Below are 19,999 nucleotides of genomic sequence, written 5' to 3'. Positions count from 1 at the left end.
GATCGAATGATTTCCTGAACCCACCTGTCCGGAATCCGGAGCAGCCAAGGTTGGAGGAAACCACGCAGACGTCCCCCCACCCCTGAAATGGGTGAGGGCGCCCCTTCAGACAGTGGCGGACTGTGCCGCCGCACCAGCCTGGGCGGCTTTTGGCTTGCCCGCCCAGGGCTTTCTCTGGCCACCCTGGCCCTTGAAAGGTTTCCACTTGTCCTGCGCCTTGAAGGCATGAAAGGACTCCTGATTTGGTTTAAAGGAGGGGCCCCGCTTACCGCGGAAAAACTTACCCCTAGGATTCTGGGGCAACAGAGTGCTCTTGCCCCCAGTGACACCTTTAACCAATTCATCCAGGGATTCTCCAAAAAGACGAGACCCCACATAAGGGATGTCAGACACCGTCTTCCTGGAAGTCTGGTCAGCCGACCAGCTTTTCAACCAAATCAATCGGCGATTAAGTACTGCGACACTAGATAAGCACGCAGCTAATGGTGCATCATTCAAGGCCGCATCACACAAATACATGACCCCTTGATAAATCTGGTCCACAATCTCCAAGCTAGTAGGGGGGGCAGAAATAGCCACAAGGGTGCGTCTGAGCACCTTGGTCCAATCCGCCACGGCTTGAGCCACCATGACAGAGGCAAAAATAGGTTTCAGCATGGAACCCGCCACCATGTAGGAATGTCGGGCAAGAGATTCCAGCCTCCTATCTGTAGGATCCCTAAACACCGGAGAATCCTCAGTGGGTACCAGAGTGGCCCTGTTCAATCTGGCCACAGTGTGATCCACTTTAGGAGCCACAGACCAGCGCGAATCCGTAGGATACGCAAAGGGGTAGAGAAGTTGAAGCTTCTTTGGCACCACAAAAGTGCGCTTCAAGTTGCGCCATTGTTCATTCACATTTTCGTGGAACTCAGCGGGGCAAGGAAATACCTGCGCCGCCTTACAGGATCTGTGGGTACCAAAAGAGGACCGTTTTCCCAGAGGATTGGGCTCATCCTCTAAATGTAGTGTTTCTTTAACGGCAATGATCAGCTCATCCATAGCTGTGCGGTCCTCGGCCGTCCCAGGGGGGGGAATCATCCACCCCCGCATCCTCCGCCTCCCCTTCAGACTGAGAAGAGCGAGACCCTTCAAGGGGCACACTATCTACGGCAACCATGTCAGATTCAGAATCAGAAGAAAGAGAGAGCCTAGGCCTTTTTCTAGTATCCCGTTCAGTCATCAAAAGATCCACTTTGGACGCTAAAGTTGCAAGTGCGGTAGTCAGAGCAGGCAGAGCAGAAGATTCAGAGGAACCTGAATCATCCACCAAAGCTGGGGGAAATTTGCTGTCCTGGGACTCCATAAGAAAAAACTTTTTTTTTTCTTCAAGGTACTGGCCCTTTAAGCGCACTGCGATCCCCTGCTGTACACCGCTATGAAGGATTCTGCAAGCAGACCCCCAAACAGGAATAAGCTGACAGCCAGAGGTATTCCCACAAAAAAACAGCAAAGACAGACCCCACAAGTGTTACCACACGCCTGCCGATCTCCTCTGTACAGAAAAAGGAAGTGATGTCACCGCAGGAGGCTGAACTAGGACTTCAGACTAAGGAAAAATGGTTGCCCATAGAAAGTAATGGGAGGCTCCGGGAAAATGGTCACCGACATGTGCTCAGAAGAAAACATTGCCACACACAAGATGGCGCCGTAAGGCGCCAAAATACACTACATACATCGCTGCAGAAGCGCCCACAGTGAAGCCAGCATGCTGCCCACACCTAAAATGGCGGACCGGCGGTGTTTAACCCCGCAGCGGTCGCCGCACGTGTCTGCACCTCCACACACACCATAAAGTGTCACATAGGAGAGGGACCCCCACAAACAACCCCACATAGCGAACAAGCTGTGTTAGAGCCCCCGCAGGGACCGGGAGAAAGGGAGCCCCAAAAACACACAGACATTAGGGGATACCACAGACACACAGGACTGCCAGCCCCAGACAGAGGCCCCACACAGAATGTACTTACCGTACCCGATGGCGTGGGTGCCTCACATCGAGGGGAAACCTCCCACCCCAGATGGCGGGGTGCCGTCAGCCAAAAACGCAGGACGCTAGCAACGCACGGAACCGTTGGTGAGACGTCCAGGCGAGGTGGCCACCTCGCAGGCTTGCATCCCTGAGGACAGGGATGGGTCGTTTGCGAGGCCAGGGCGTACGCATAGCCTGCTAAATGCTCAATGGCGGGCTGGGATTCCATAAGACCCTCTGTCCTGGGATACCAGGACGACCAGTGCGACTGCCAGCTCCGCAACGCCGTCATCATCTTGAAGAAGTGACTAACTAAATGCTGATAAATAAACAGCTAGTAGTGCAAAGAAAAAAACGCATTTGCAGAAATAAAATCATAAAAAATAGAAGAAGGCTGAGACTGTAGCCCCAGCACATGGAGAGCTTGGGATGGCTGATAGCAGGGGGGTATTGGACCAGTGGGACAGCCCCCATAGGTGTGTCTATGTAAATGACTTTGTTTTTAACAAGTCTTATGCCTAGCTTGCTCCTATGGATAAGAGGTCAATACCCATTGGTGAAGACTGAATGAGTGGGCGGCGACTGTCAAAGGACATAAGAGAAAAGGTAATTGTCAAAAGGAAATGCACTGTAAATCTAAAAACAAAAGTGCAGTACAATGCAGATTACCAGACGTTAACTGTGGTGGCTGAATTTAATACAGCCAGAAGAGCAGTGACCTTGTCATGTCCTGTGAGATGAAAACACAAACATTCTTATCTTTCTTGTGTAAACTACTAGTCCTATCAATCCACATGGAGGAAGCGCAGCCTGTGTGAAAACTGTACAGTGTAATAATAATGGATACAGTGTAATAATAAACCGTACAGTGTAATAATGGATACAGTGTAATAATAAACTGTACAGTGTAAGAATAATGGATACCGTGTAATAATAACCGATAGTGTAATAATAATGGATACAGTGTAATAATAACCGATACAGTGTAATAATAATGGATACAGTGTAATAATAACCGGTAATGTAATAATAATGGAGAACATGAAGGGACAGGAAGTTTGTTATTTGCAGGAGCACACAAAGGGGAAAAGGCCCGCTGTAAACAAACATTGTTTCTGCACATTCCAATCCTCCTCTTCTCAGGTCCCCCGCAGCTCTTCCTGGCCCCTCCCTCCAGCCTAGTGCCCCCAGAGCAGGCAGCTTGCAATGCTGCACATGGGTAGGCTCACTCCCGAGCTTCAGCTCTGCGTCTCCATTCACAGACAGCGCTGCTGCTCGGCCCCACCCCCTCCTCGCTGGTGTAGCCAATGAGGAGACAGAGTCCCCAGAGAGCCAAGGCTCTCGTGCACATCGCTGGAGAAAGATTGGGCTAAGGGAAATAATAGGAGGAGCTGCTACACAGAGGTTTTTTTACCTTCATGCATAGAATGAAGGTAAAAAACCTTCGGCCTTTACAACCACTTTAACGTCCTCACTGCACTGCCTGCTGTTAACGCTTTCTTGCGAGGAAAGAAAGTTCAGGTAAACAGCGCTGAGAGAGCAGAAGCCAGCAGCAAGTTATAAACTAAGTGCTGGGGGAAGAATTTTAACAAATAGTTTATTGGGGAATGTTTAGTTTATTGTGAGCAGTGTGTTGAACTGAAAAACACAGGGGGTTTAATACTACTTAGTTGAAAGAATTATTAGACCTAAAAGCAAATATTTATTAGATTGTAGCTTACCAATTCTTAGATGTCAGGGCTGCATTTGTTTTCTTTTTTAAGCTTTCTTTCTTTTGTTTTCAACTGGTAATCTGGCCAGTAAGTTTGTTGTTTTTAAACAGAACAAGGTGTTCTGCAAATGTTTGAGACAAGCAATTTACCACTAACAGGGGTGCTTACAATGATAAACTTTTTTTATGTAAAACTTTTAACCCAAAAGAAAAAATGGTTGCTGTAACCAGTGGTGTTTTTTGGTTTTGCGCTGCTCTAGACAAGACTAAAATCAGGCGCCCCCCATCTAAATATGTCCCACCCCATTCTGTTTAAGACCCATTCCTTCATCTGTAAACTCCACTGCTTCTTTAGGCTCTATCTCTTTCTATTAGAGCTTCACCTCAGGAGTTGGTCAGAGACTGTGGACAGGATACAAATGAGGGTCAGAGACTGCGGACAGGATACAGGAGATAGACAGGGACTGTGCATAGGATACAGGAGACGGGCAGAGACTGCGGACAGAATACAGGAGCTGGTCAGAGACTGCGGACATGATACAGGAGCTGGTCAGAGACTGCGGACATGATACAGGAGCTGGTCAGAGACTGTGGACAGGATACAAATGAGGGTCAGAGACTGCGGACAGGATACAGGAGATAGTCAGGGACTGTGGACAGGATACAGGGGACGGTTAGAGACTGCAGACTGGATACAGGAGATGGTCAGAGTCTGCGGACATACTAGAGGAGAAGGCCAGAGACTGTGGACATGATACAGGAGCTAGTCAGAGACTGCAGATAGGAGGAGATGGTCAGGGACTACAGGAGATGGTCAGGGACTACAGGAGATGGTCAGGGACTGCGGACAGGATACAGGAGTTGGTTAGAGACTGCGGACATACTACAGGAGGCAGTCAGAGACTGCAGACATGATACAGGAATTGGTCAGAACCTGTAGATAGGATACAGGAAATGGTTAAAGACAGCAAACAGGCCACAGAACATGGTCAGAGACTGCAAACAGGACACAGGAGATGGTCAGAGACTGCAGACAGGATACAGGAATTGGTCAGAGACTGCAGAGAGGATACAGGAGATGGTCAGAGACTGCAGCCAGGACAGAGGAGATGGTCAGAGACTGCAGAAAGGGAACAGGAGCTGGTCAGAGACTGCGGGCATGACTCCCCAGTAATGATAATTCATGGTGATCATAGGGAATAGAAAAGTCTCCAGTCATTCATTCACTGTAATCACAGTGGGGAACAACTTAAGTTCCAAAACAGATAATAACCAAGTTACAGCATTTTCTGGAACACGATCAACCCTTTTTACTACCAAAAGTCAAGTAGTGGCAGTACTGCAAGCTCACCATCAATTTCCTAACACTGCATGTACTAGGAAATCAGAAAGGAGATGCAGCATAGCATTACTGAAGGAGAGGAATAGTTTACATGGGGCCATGTGTGAGCATCTCTACACCTATGACCACCTGGACAAAACAGGGAACTAAAAGAGCAGGTAGTGTCAGGTAAGCCATGTATGCAGCAGTCTTCCCTTCTAGGTAGTTTCTTAATACACATATTTTCCTGTTCTACAGAATGAAAGGGTATCTTTTTTTCCTATCCGCCAATGATGTCCCTCTTCTTCTAATACATTTGCCAGTTACCATTAAATCACTGCAGCACGCCCCTATGCCCGAGCCCATAGCAAACCAAGACTGCCAGGGCCCAGCTAAGACTGCCTGATACAGTCCCCCCTGTACCCTGTAGCAATGCCACTGGTTCCTTCTACCTGAGGGCAGTGCCATCCCCCTTGAAAATGCCATCCAAGGCAAACGCTTTGTTTTCCTTGCGGCAGATAAACCCGTGGCTTGTTTAACCGCAGTGTGAGCTGGAGTTCTGCTTCAAGTTGTTAGTGTATCTAAATCTACTAGTACACCTAACAACCCCCCCCCCCCCCTCCAGACTATGCTGCTGTTCTGTGTTCCTTCAGAGTGGTGGGACTCAAATACAGGTGGTGTGTTATTGGCCAGATCATCAGGTGAAACCAGAGGGAAAACAGCTTAAAAAAAGGAAAACAAATGCAGCCACCTCATCCAATGAATAGTAATATATATATATATATATATAGCAAAGGAGACATGAGGGAGACATATTTGGGTCAACTTATATCAACATCACGAGAAAACCAAATAAACTGGTTGCTCTGGGCTTTTTTCCAGCACATTCTCTGTTGGCTGCACAGACAAAATGGCTTCCTGCTACGTGTTGGGTTTGATGAAAAGCCTTAGGTTCAAACCTCTCACAGAATGCTCTGTAAATAATTCCCAAAATACTTGTAAGGTTTTAGAAGTACCTTTATTGGTATTTTTATGTTTACATATGTACAGAACATAATGTGCTTCAGTGTTTTTTAATCTATTTTACAAGATTTATTCAGACTTTACATGAAACAATTTATAGACATATTCTCTGGAAACAATCCTTAAGTTAAGCCATTACCTAAAGAAAACATCTCAAAAATCTGGAGAATTGATATTAAGCCTAAAGTAAACAATATCATTTGAGATGACCTCAAATGCAAATCAAATACCAAAATTATCGGTAGATCCAGAGATATAGAAAGCATAAAGCTAAGCTCCAAGCACAAAATCTTCTATTTTAATATAATCATCAGTAACCAGAAAGGGTATAAATTAACTTAGAGGTTGAATTACTCACGGCAAATAGACTGTGCACTTTGCAAGAGCAGTTGCTCCAGAGCTTAATAAATGAGGGGAAGCTTTGCTGACTTTTATTCTCCAATTGTGTAAGGAAAAAAATGCTGTTTTTTTTTCAGTGCAAATGATTGGGTATCCTTTGCAAAGTAAAGCTTTATTTTTTATTTTTTTATTTTTCTTGCACATGTTTGGGTATCCTTTGCAAAGTAAAGCTTTATTTTTTTTTTCTTGCACATGATTGGGTATCCTTTGCAAAGTAAAGCTTTTTTTTTATTTATTTTCCTTGCACAAGATTGGGTATCCTTTGCAAAGTAAAGCTTTTTTTTAATTTATTTTCCTTGCACAAGATTGGGTATCCTTTGCAAAGTAAAGCTTTATCTCACCTCTGGAGTAACTGCACAGTCTATTTGCCTTTAGTACATCAACCCCATAATGTGCCCCAAATGCCTTTGCAAACTTGCTTATTACCTTGAACAAGTAAAGGGGACATCACTGTGCTGAACATAGCCTATACAGAGAGCAGAGCTGTTGGAGGGACCTAACAAGCCCCACCCACTACAGACTGCCTGCAGAAAAATACAAAAGGGGCGGGGACAAGCCTAGTCACCCTGCAAAAGGAGATAGAGCAGCAGTGACTGCACAATGAAAAAACATTTCCTGCTGGATTACTGCACAGATCTGGGAGAAATACACAAAGCACACCATGATTCAAGGAAGAATACACATGATAAATGTATTTAGACAATATTTGTTTATCCTGGAGTTCATCTCTTAAATGTACGCCAAGACAAAATGAGAAAAAAGTGCAGTACATGCACTCTTCCCATTTAGGGATCCTGCAGATTTAGAAAATGCCTGCTGATCTGCCTGAAATGGACTGATGAAACACAGCAGTTTTGTAGACTGCGTGGTGTCAGCCCTGCCTGTTGTCTTTTGCTATACTACTCAACCATTCCCACTCTTAGACCTCTTTAGGACTAATTATTTCTAATTTTGGACTATCATTATGTAGTCCAAAATAAGAACTAGATAGGCTCTTTGAGATAACAGAGAACACATGACAGCTCTGAATTTCTGACATGAATAACATTTTTTTTTCAGTCATCAAAATGGTATAGCAAAACACTTTCATTGTTAAGAGTTTATACACACTTTACGTTGTATGCACATTTTTCTGCAAATGTTAAGTTTGATTCTGTCCTTTCAGCCTAGTAAAAAGACTGGCCTCACTGACTAATAGTGTGACTCAGTAGGCAGGAGGGGGCGGAGTCAAATGTGACTTTAAAGCTGGCTATAGTATGGTAGACGTTTGAATGAAAATTCTTAGGAATTTTCATTAGGGGGGTCAAATCAAAGTTCATTTTTAAACACAGGGCCAAAAATTTGAAGGAGCAGAATGGATAATTTTTTGCAAATGAACACATTTCTAACAGTGTATGACATTTCCTTCTGGTAAAGTCCATTCACTCCAAAATCAAATGTAAAAGCATACAACAGCTTTTAAATAACATTTACATTTTCTCAGAATTTTGATACACATTTTTAAGACTTTCCCTAAAAAAATGTCATCCTTCTATGGCTAGCTTTACTAAGATTTGCACCTAATTTTAGCTGCCTATACCTCTGGATCTACTGCTTGTTTTACAAGGGTTTGTCACTGAAGGTAACTTCTACTTATGTGGTTTTCCATCATATGCTCAGTATGAATTTCCCAGCTTAGTAACAGGTTTTACATCATAATTTGCAAAACATTAGCAGAAAAAAAAGGCAAATAGCCAACTCTCACAACTACTTGCCAACAAACAATGCTGCATATTTTTTTTTGGTCCCATGATCTATTGACATAATAGAAAATTCATTTAACACACCCAACAGTTTAGGAGGTAATTTTTAACATGCAGTCAGTCACATTTGAAGATACGAGATCTATTACAATGTTTAAGGCACTTTGGACGATCATAGGTCATCTTGTGATATGGCTTCTGCAGAGCTCACAGAGGTTGCTGCATTCCTTTGCATTGTGTTGTAAAAGAGGGGTTCACTCGAAATATAGGGAAATGGAAAAGTGAAGGTGCTTGCCTACGGTGATTCCAGGTCTGCTTTAATTCTCAGCATATATAACAGCTTTTGTGTTACCATAGTACATATTTCTCTCTAGCATTTGTGATTTATTTCTTCCTCAATATTAATATGAAACTAGATTGACATGGCTTTTGTTGCCTTGCATTTGAGTTGATTTGTATTGTGTCGATGTGGGTTTTTTTTTTTTTTAACAAACTGCTCATACATGAGGGTTGTTTCTTTTTGTTCACAGCAACAGCCAAAATACATGAACTTTCCTTCCTTGGCATGTGCTGCAGTGCACTGCATTTAAAACATGATGTGCTGTGATTTATTGCAGCATGTTGCATTTCCAACAGCAAACAACAACACAAGCTGGAAACAATAGATTTTGGTTTAGTATTGTATTGGGCCTGTGCTGAGCAATGCAGCTGAATACAGTTGGTGTGAATAGGCTCTAAATTTAAGGAGAAGTTCACCTTTTGGAACATGTTCCATATTCCAATTAGGGTGGAACATGTAACATGTTCCAGCAGCTGCAGCTTCTCCCCCACCCTGCCCAGTGACAGCAAACAGGCATCTTCTCCGGGCGCCTGCTGTCACTTTTTGAAAATAATGTGTCTGTATGGGGCTTGATCTGTTTGGCCATGTCATTTGTTTACAGTGATCTGTGAATGGGAAACTACGGGTACCAACAAGCCTTTGTGGCTGTTGGCTTGTAGTTCTCAATTAACTACCATGGCACTGTTGAACGCTCTAGTAGCTCGTGGTCTCTTCCTGTCAGTGAGCATCTGCCTGCCTGTATGAGGTACAAGCTGACAGATACACAGACAAGTCTGCAGGAGTCCTGCATGGCACCCACAATCAGCAGATGCTTTACAGACTCCCAAGTAAAAAAAAAAAAAAAGAAAATGTAAATAAATGCACCTTTTTTTTACCTGCAAAAAGATGTGCATTTATTTAAAAGGTGAACTTATTCTTTAACAGTAAATTAAATAAGCCTCTAGCACAGCTGATAACACATGTTCACTAAAACTGGCTTAAGTAGCCAGGACCAATTAGGAAACTGAACAAGAGCAAAACTATTATTCCATCAAGCTCACACAGGGCTTTACGATAAGAAGAAAATTACATGGCACTTCAAACAGGGAAAAAGCAATTGCAGATGACAATGAATGCAGTAATTGGAATTAATACTCTGTGCTGTGAAAGTGTCATGATTCACGTTCACTACTTACAAGCAACTGTCACATACTTTGTAAGGTTCTTTAATGCATTTCTAAGGTGCTAAAAAACTAGGAACTTCTAAGAAAAACCCACTGATAACTGTGTACATGCTGAGCCTCATACTGGTAATGGATTTTGTTGTGTCATGGAATGGGCAGATCTTGCCCCTACAGCATCTCGCAAAAAACAAAACCAAACAGGTCCAATTTGTGATCCTCGATAAGAAGTTGTTTTGCCTTGGCCACCCCTGTCCTGCTGTTGTCTAGAGTCTGACCACAAAAACTGAATGATTTCCTAAGGAAATAATGGGATTTTTGTACTTACCGTAAAATCCAATTCTCTGAGTACATCGACGGACAACGCTCCATAAATCATAACTAGTGGGTTATATTGACTCCTTCAGGAGTAGGACTAGGCAGAACAAAAAACACCTGGCAACGCCCATGGGCCATCCTGAGCTGGTATATTACCCCCCTCTCTGCTCTAGGTAATCAGTTCAGTAGCAAGCAGTATTAAAAGTATCAGAACTCCATAGAGGGGTGGGTGCTGTTTCTGTCGATGAACTCAGAGAAATGGATTTTAAGGAAAGTACAAAAATCCAATTTTCTCTTTCGTTCATAGACGGACACAACACTCCATAAATCATAAATAGTGGGAAATCCAAAAGCAGTGCCAAAAGGAAAATGAGGGGTGGGGGAAATAACCCAAGGCTAAACATAAGTGCCCTTAACCAGGACACAGGAGCCTTAACTGGGTCACAGGAGCCCCGTCTGAAAAATAAAGGTTTAAAGAAAAAAACACCCCTCAAGAAGGAACAGCCCCTCCTAAACAGCAGCCTGCAAAACTTTGCAGCCAAAAGAAGCATCCAAGTGGCCGTCTTGCAAACTTGCGATATTGAAGCCTGATGACGGAAGGCACAAGAAGCATTCAGCGCCTGGGTAGAGTGCGCCGTGACAGGGAAAGGTGGAACCTGACCTTTAATGGAATAGGCCTGAGTCTCTGTCTGTCTGATCCATCTGGAGATGGTAGCCGAAGAAGCGGCCAGCCCTTTTCTTGGTCCGTCCATAACCACAAAAAGCGAGTCTGACCTCCGAAAAGACTCAGTCGCTGCCAGATACACCCGAATCGCATGAACCCCATCCAAGGTATGCAAAGCAAATTCTTTGGGATGAGTTTTCTTGGGACACAAGGAAGGCAACACAATGTCCTCATTCAAATGGAAGTCAGAGACAACTTTGGGCAGGAATGATGGACAGGGACAGAGAACCACTTTATCCCAAGGACCACTAAATTAGGAACTGCGACAGGGTAATGCCGCCAATTTCGATACCTTGCCGACCGAGGTAATGCCCACCAAGAACGTCACCTTCTGGGATAACATAAGCAAGGGAATCTCCTGAATATTCTCAAATGGAAGTTTCTGGAGAACCAAAACACTAAATTTAAATCCCACGGTGGCAAAAGAAACCGTACAGGTGGGGTCACATGTCCAACCCCCTGAATGAAGGTACTAACTAAAGAGTGCTTGGCTAGGGGTCACTGAAAGAAGATTCCCAATGCAGACATTTGGCCCTTGATGGTACTCAAGGCCAACTTCTGATCAACGCCCTGTTGAAAAAAGGTTAAGATCTGAGCCACAGAAAAGGATCGAGGATGAGCGCAAATTGTCCATCACCAAGCAATGTACGCTTTCCACGTACAATGGTATATCTTGCTGGAAGACGACTTCCTCGCCTTCACCATAGTAGGGATCTCTGATCCAGACAGACCTCTATCCCTCTGTACCTGGCTTTCAATAGCTAAGCCAATAAAACCAGTGTAAAGCAGGATGGTAGATCAGCCCTTGGGACAACTGTCTTCTCTGAGAGGAAGCCCCCAAGGGACGTTTACAGCCACCAAGATGATTGAAAGATCAATATAAAGAGGAGAGACGCCATGCCTAAACTGGCCAATGTACCCAGCAAGCTAACACCACATCCCTGTTTGAACATTGGACAAAGGAGGAGTGGATGGTAACACTAACCCTGCGGGCTCTATTGGCGCCCCAGAGAGGCCGCAATAGGTGGGCGTGAACCATATAGTGGGATTTTAAAGGTGAGGCTTGCTAGGGTATATATTTTAGATAAATAATAAGGAGACAAAGTAAAATAACAGAATTTTATTACAAAACCAATAAAAACAATCACATACAGTGATAAATATTCATAGCATAAAGATACTTGATGTACAAAGAACCATTGAAGTGTGCTAGGGGCCACTTGTGTCCGACATGTTTCGCCAGCAGGCTTCTTCTGGGACAATGCAAGAGTGGTGACCTCTACTCAGGTTCAAAAGTTGTATCTAGACCATAGCAGCAGTATCAGTATCCGTATATCAGAGATCATTGCGGTTTATCCAATGGCAGGTAACCACCCTGAACTAGATAGTCCAGCCAGACCTAACCCCGCTACTTTGACAGGAACCGGACCGAGCTCGGTCGAACCAAAGCAAATCTTAGATGCTCCGATCATCTGGTGACAGACAGCTGCGCCACTAGTCGTGGCCTGACTAGTGGCGCGGCTGTCTGTCACCAGATGATCGGAGCATCTAAGATTTGCTTTGGTTCGACCGAGCTCGGTCCGGTTCCTGTCAAAGTAGCGGGGTTAGGTCTGGCTGGACTATCTAGTTCAGGGTGGTTACCTGCCATTGGATAAACCGCAATGATCTCTGATATACGGATACTGATACTGCTGCTATGCTCTAGATACAACTTTTGAACCTGAGTAGAGGTCACCACTCTTGCATTGTCCCAGAAGAAGCCTGCTGGCGAAACATGTCGGACACAAGTGGCCCCTAGCACACTTCAATGGTTCTTTGTACATCAAGTATCTTTATGCTATGAATATTTATCACTGTATGTGATTGTTTTTATTGGTTTTGTAATAAAATTGTTATTTTACTTTGTCTCATTATTTATCTAAAATATATACCCTAGCAAGCCTCACCTTTAAAATCCCACTATATGGTTCACGCCCACCTATTGCAGCCTCTCTGGGGCTCCAATAGAGCCCGCAGGGTTAGTGTTACCATCCACTCCTCCTTTGTCCAATGATTGGAAGATCCTCGCTCTGATTCCTCACAGGAACTGAGGAAGAAGCCTTAGCCGAGGATGATACTGGCCTTACCGTGATCCTTGGACGCCTGACGCGTCTATCAGAGGACCCTGTGACCTCGTCACAAACGTCGGTACCCTTCTGTGGAGACAAACCTACTAAAGGAGCTGCATGTAAGACTGTGCAAACAGAACTGTCTTGAAAGTGGATACCATCAGACTCAGAACCTGTAAGCAAAATGGGAGAGAGAACTATCTGTGGGACAGCAGCCGGTGAATCATGGCCTGTGGTCCCTGAAGTTTGTGCAGGAAGGACCACCCTGGTCAGAAATAGAATCAGAACAAAGTAAATAAATTCCCTGGACAGGATAGGGATAGGAGTCTCGTCTGCTGGTCCAGGCAAGCTAGCTCTAGGCTTACTTGACCAAAGTTGCTTGACCAATTCTTAAGCCACAGCATGCGCCTAATCACCACCGCTGAAACATACATTTTCAACAGCACAGGAGCTGTATCCAAAGCTGCATCGCACAAACTGCAGGACGAACTGGCCCGCTAAATCAACATAAGCAGCGGGATACTACTCACCCCCCAGGCACTTGGCACAAAAGCTTGGCCCATTCAGTTAGGGTTTGAGACACCAGGGCTGAGGCAAAGACTGGCCACAATGCCGAACCAGCCATAAACATGTTGTGTGCCACAGCCTCCGCCTTCTTGTCAGCCGGGTCCTTAACTACTTAAGGGCCACCCACCGTACATATACTGCGGCAGGATGGCCCTTAAGCACAAAATCACGTATATGTACGTGATTTTGCTTTAAGGATTTAAGGCGCGCCCTGGTCTCCGGCGATTGTCAAGGAGACTGACAGAATGGCTGTCTGCGTAAACACGGCAGACGGCTGTTCGGTCAGACAGGAAGGGAGAGATTGTGTGTTCCTAGTAATCAGGAACACCAATCTCTCTCTTACTGCAGTCAGTCCACTCGCCCCCCCCCCCCCCAGTTAGAAAACATTCCTTAGGAGCACACTTAACCCTTGATCACCCCTGATGTTAACCCCTTCCCTGCCAATGTCATTTATACAGTAACAGTGCATATTATTTAGCACTGATCACAGTATTGGTATCACTGGTCCCCAAAAAATGTCACTTAGTGTCAGCTTTGTCTGCCACAATGTTGCAGTCCCGCTAAAAATCGCTGATCGTCGTATTACTAAAAAAAATAAAAAAAAAAAGTCCATAAACCTAGTCCGCAAACCAATTAAGTCCGCAAACCAATTAATATACGCTTTTTGGGATTTTTTTTTACCAAAAATACGTAGCAGAATACATATTGGCCTAAACCGATAAAGAAATCAGATTTAAAAAAAAAAAAATTAATTGGGAAAGTTTTATAGCAAAAAGTAAAAAATATAAAAATGGCAGAGGTGATCAAATACCACCAAAAGAAAGCTCTATTTGTGGGGGAAAAGGACATTAATTTTATTTGGGTACAACGTCGCAGGACAGGGAAGTTGTCAGTTAAAGCAACTCAGTGCCGTATTGCAAAAAATGGCCTGGTCATTAAGGAGGTAAAACCTTCTGGGGCTGAAGTGGTTAAAGGACAGGGATTCCCCTACTGGAATCATGGTTGCTTTAATCAACCTGGAAACAGGAGGGTCCATCACTGGTAGACTAGTCCACTTTTTTAAAGTGATTCCTCAAAAGGGTAACGTACAGCAAAACGTTTGGGGTAATTTTGGTTGTTCCCATTCCTTACAGGAAAACCTGTAAAAAAAAAAAGCACATAAGGAAACACCTTTGGAGTATGATGTAACTTATGCATACCAAACGACACAGCCACGTCTGTGGCTAAATCAGCCACATCCTCCATCTTTAAAGTCTCACAAACTGCAGTAATAAGTGCGTCTACCAGTGGCTTTTCATTCGCTGCTGCGTCCATGGAGAAATCATCCTCACTATCGGATAGGTCAGGGGATATGATATTAAGTCCCCCTGGATGGGCCGCGTCCATGGCGGCATCCGGCTCAGAATCAGATGAGACAGACTGAGCAGGGGAAAGCAGGGGGCGCTTCCTCCTGGACCTTTGCCCACACGCCACTTCCACCCGGGACACTAAGGACTGCAGGACCGCCATCAGTGGAACCATGGGAAGCTGGTGTTTTCCGAGGGACCTGCCACATCCATGAGGGGGTCAGTGGGAGAGATGTGTCCCTGAGGCTCCATAAAGAAAAAGGAAGACCTTGCAGTACAAAAACAAGCTTTTGGCACCAATAAAAGGATCCCCCTCAAGGCTCAGGGTACCTTTCAGCAGAGAGAGAGAGAGAGAGAGAGAGAGAGAGAACAGGAACCCCTGAAGACTCACCCTACCAACCGGAGGAGCACCGAGAATTCGAACCGAGCATCATCATGGACGCTATCCCTGTTAATATGTCCTGGGCACAGGAAGAGGAAACTAGGAAGAGGAGAAGGAGCTTTGGCATCCCCACGAGGCTTCAGTTGTCTTCAGCATCTCCCAGACTAAGGGAAAATGGCCCCCCCGTGACATCATCCGGGTACACAAACATGGCCACTAACCGGAAAAAAGCCAGACTAAGGGCCACCATCAGCTACAAAACACTGAAATATGCCTCCAAGATAATTCCTGCACCCTCTGCAAGGGGACCCCCCCTGAAGGTAGAACACATGTTTAGGGGAGACTCTGCGGTGCACTCTGCACTAGTCTCTGCACTGGGACCCCCCTGCACTATACCCACACTTCAAACAGCAGAGCATGCGCCCAGGGGTCTCCTACACTAGGACACCTCCAGACTACCAAGGTGGGACACACACTATCCCAGGACTCTTACAGAGTGGGGATAGTGGGGGAAACCCCAGGGGTCTCTACTGCATTCTCTGCCCTGGGACTCCCACCAGACTCCAAGTTCAGACAGGGGGGAATGACTAGATAGATTAAAACTGATTACCTAGAGCAGAGAGTGGAGTTATACAAGAGCTGAAGACGGCCTATGGGAGTAGCCAGGTGTTTTTTGTTCTGTCTAGTCCTACTCCTGGAGGAGGCAATATAACCCAGTAGTTATGATTTATGGAGCGCTGTGTTCGTTGATGAACGAAAGAGAACATTTTATTTTAAGCACACCTTTCGTGTGAATATGAAATACAACACAGGCATCAGGCTGCATGTGGGGCACCCTTTGATGCCACACTTTTCCTCCTTCGCTCTGTGTAGCTATGGCCTCAGAAAGCTCAGTGGAAGTGCCCATATTTTGAAAGCTGGAATTTGCATAGCACTAGTCATTCCCCAAATTTGGCAGGAGCTGGGCCTGGATACTGGTTGTGCTGGCACTGAGCACTTCAATGTGGGGTGAAGAATGAAGCGCCAACATTTGCATTGTAACCATATATTTGTAGAACACTGCAACAAAGCAGAGGGTAGGCAGCAGGCAATCTAAAAAGTAAACTGTAGTACTGAATGAAGCTTTCTGTGCAGAAACAAACTTATGGTCACATGACAGGTGTGTTTAACCAATGTGTGCAACAGCATGTTGTCAGATGTACATGCTGCATTGTGTTTATAATAAACTGATTAGTTTAGATGGTGGCCATGGTTTCATGCACTTTTCTTTTGTCACTGCCTTTAGGTTTACAACAATGTATTTACACCAGATTCAGTTTACAGTTCATAGGCTATACCCAATAGTAGCTACTGACATTTAACTTTTTTATGTAATGTGTGAGACATTTTGCAATCTATCCAGTTATTTTTGTTTTAATTAGTACTGGGAACATACCCTAAAAGATAAGTTCACCTTTTGACAAATAATAATAAATGCACATTTTTTTTTTTTTTTGCTGGTAAAAAAATTAGCATTTATTATTTTTTGTTTTGGCAGCCTGTAAAGAATTGCACCAGCGATAAACAGATCGCTGATGCCATGCAGGTCTCCTGCAGATCTGTCAGTGAATCAGGTTGTTTGTACCTCGTACGGAAAGCAAATAAAATCTGACAGGGATAACTACCACAGAGCTCACAGCACCATTGTCGTTCAGTGAAAAATACAAGCCAACAGCCACAATGGCTGCCGGACCTTGTCGTTTTCTATTCACAGAGGACTGTGAATGAGTGACATGGCTGGGTTAATCATCCAGGTTACATTTTACATAAATCATCCAGGCTACATAAACTGAAGGAGTAAATTCTTGTAAAAAAAAAAAAACATGGAAATAGAGATGGTAAAACAGCATGTGGTGACAGAACATCTCTGTTCAATAATGGTTGCTCCAGTTTGATGTAGCTGGCCTCTTTCACACCCTTTTGCAAACTAGTATTTCCCCTTTTCAGAATTTACATCTCACTGTCCTCAAAAGAATGTCTCTTTTCCTTTAGGTGTAGGAAGACTGCCACATCCTGACCTGCAGAGTATGTCCTCTGTGGAAAATATATCTAAGGGCCCTTTCACATGGGCGTACCGATCAGGTCCGCTTGTCAGTTTCTCAGGCGGATCTGATTGGACCCTCCAGTTTCCTCTATGAAGCGGCGGGTGTCGACTATCACCGGACAGATTCCCCGCTGAGCAGGTGGACTCAAATGGAGCCTGCCCAGCGAGTAAAGGGGTCTTAGGAGGTTAACAATGACCCATCTAAAAATTAGGAAAAAAATTAAAAAAATGCTCCACGTAATTGGAGAACATAATAAGCCAAGTCCTTGTTTTATTTTTTTTAATGGCTGTAAGCTGACTGGTCATTAGGGGCAGGCTCTCTGTCATTGCGAACTTTCTTTTCTTCAGTGTATAGATAGGCCTCTGTGTGTTTACGCTGTATACATATTGGACACCTGACATCGCAAAGATATTGATGTCTATTAGGGTTTCTGAATATAACCATCTAATTTTAAAAATATCCAGAAATATATATCAATGCACAAACATAATATGACAGGCCTTAAAAACCATTAAAAAACTCCCTACTGGACAAGTATATATGGCTGATCTTGCACTTCTCCTGCATTGTTTGAGGTATGCATATGATCTGGTGATCTTTTCATTAGGTTAACTTGTGCTACAATATTACTTGCAGTTAAATTGTTTAAATGTGGCTTTATCTAATAAGGTAATGGGGAGACAGTAGACACCATCTTATAAGAGAATTTATGTGGGTGACTTTGGAACGTTACTGTATGGCATGTACTATTAGAATGGCAATACTTTAGAGACAACGTGGAGGATTTACAGTTATTTCACACATATACCAAGTACACTTGACTGCTTTATTGCTCAAAGTTTAAGACTCTGTACATAGAGTTCTTGGAACTTTTACATTGGGCCCATACCATAGGAACAGTAGATAACAGCTGTGGACTAGCATCCTAGTTACAAGTGCCTTTGGGAATATTACTTCTGTTGACATTTACATTGAATCACCTACAATGGAGATTATATTACTACGATATGGCAGGTAATAGCCCTAATAATGTACATCTGGCCCTATTAATGAAGGATTGTTTACTTTCATACAGGATGATGGCATCTGGATTAAGTTTAGAGTGTTTAAAATTTATGTTGCTATCTGCGTTATACTGGTACTATATACATCTAGACAACCTCGGATTTAGGCGCACACTTTCGCTTACCCGGTTTCTAGCACTGGGTATAGCACAGCTGTTTGTGTTTGAATCTGACTTGGATCACCTTGAAATAGACAATAAATATGTGATATTAAGTGGGGTAACTTGTGGAAACACCAAAATGAATGCACGTTCTATACCGCTATTATGAATAACAAAACAGAAGAAACATGGTACATTCAAATTCAGATATGCATGTCCTACAGGGAGTGTTTAAAGTTATTTTAAATGTATGTCATATTATGTTTGTACATTAATATATGATTAAATGTTATACTTTTGAGATATTTTGAAACCGAGAAGGCTTTGCGGAGAAATCCAGATAGAGAAACCTGCACTAAGGCTGGCCATACATGTTCAACTTTCAAGTACAATTTTCCTTAAGGATTTACCAAAACCATATGGAGGAAAATTGTACAAAAAAATGAACATGTATGGCAAGCCTTACTCAAAGGAGCAGTAACTGTAAAAGATTGTTCTTTGCAGCAGACAATGACTGCATCTAGTACACAAGCATTTCTATACACTGTTTACCCAGCCAATTTCTAAATAATCTAGTGGAGTTCATTATTATGCTCTGTTCCAATTGGTTGCCCATTACCTCTGATTGGAGTTTGTACATGAAAGTATTGAAAATGGGAATGTACGCACTCCAGCAATATATAATAATTGTTTGATCTGATCTTGCCAAGAACCATTTCAATTCCCCTACTTTGAGGTTACTCCAGGCCAGGCTCTCACTATGTGTAGGCCTCAGCTCGGTCTTTAACACAAGCCTTACTCAAATCCTTTCCACAGATTGCCTGTGGTACCCCAGAGTTCCCCTCTCCCTTCCATGCCACCACCAACATAGACCTCAACTGTGATAAGACTAAAGAGAATGTCAGCTGACTGGATAAGCTTGCAGGCCAGCTTTGGTGTCCCAGTCCAGGCCACCCTGTGCTATATTAGTGAGTGCACATTTATTTTAGAGGCGGCAGCCCTCCAGAGAGATGATCTACCCAGAGTACAGTTCTTCCCCAATAGGAACCCCCTCATTGGAAGTAGCTGCCATTGTTTATTCTTCCTCAGTGAGTCTCCAGCACTAGGACACTCACCCTCCTCTTCAACCCACAAGCCTCCGTATTGACAGCCAGTATTGCACCAGACAGACTAAGCTAAACTCACTTTTCTGACACACTGGCGATCACCAAAGAGTTTTTTCAGCCCTTCTATTTATATTGATAAATAATTATAATTTTATGGGGCAGATAATGATTGTTTTATACCCCATAATGGGAAAGCAAACTTCAGCTGTGTATTAAAGGCCATCAATACAAAGACAATAACATTTACTCAGAAAATGTTTTACAATGTAGTGCTTGCTGGAGATAGGGACACACAATATGGTCCATACCTCACATCTGCCAGCTACAACTACCGTCTGGGATATGTACTTCCACTACCTATTCACTACTTATTTGGATATCAGATTGAAAGGAATGAAATACCCATTTGACATATTACTTATATACACTTAACATTAAAAAATAATTCTGATGCAAGGTCCACTTGCAATTTTGCACTGCAATAGCATACTG

This window comes from Pelophylax lessonae (genome assembly GCF_965119305.1).
Source record: "Pelophylax lessonae genome assembly, chromosome: 2".
In the NCBI taxonomy this organism is placed as follows: domain Eukaryota; kingdom Metazoa; phylum Chordata; class Amphibia; order Anura; family Ranidae; genus Pelophylax; species Pelophylax lessonae.
Note: the sequence above shows the minus strand (reverse complement) of the source record.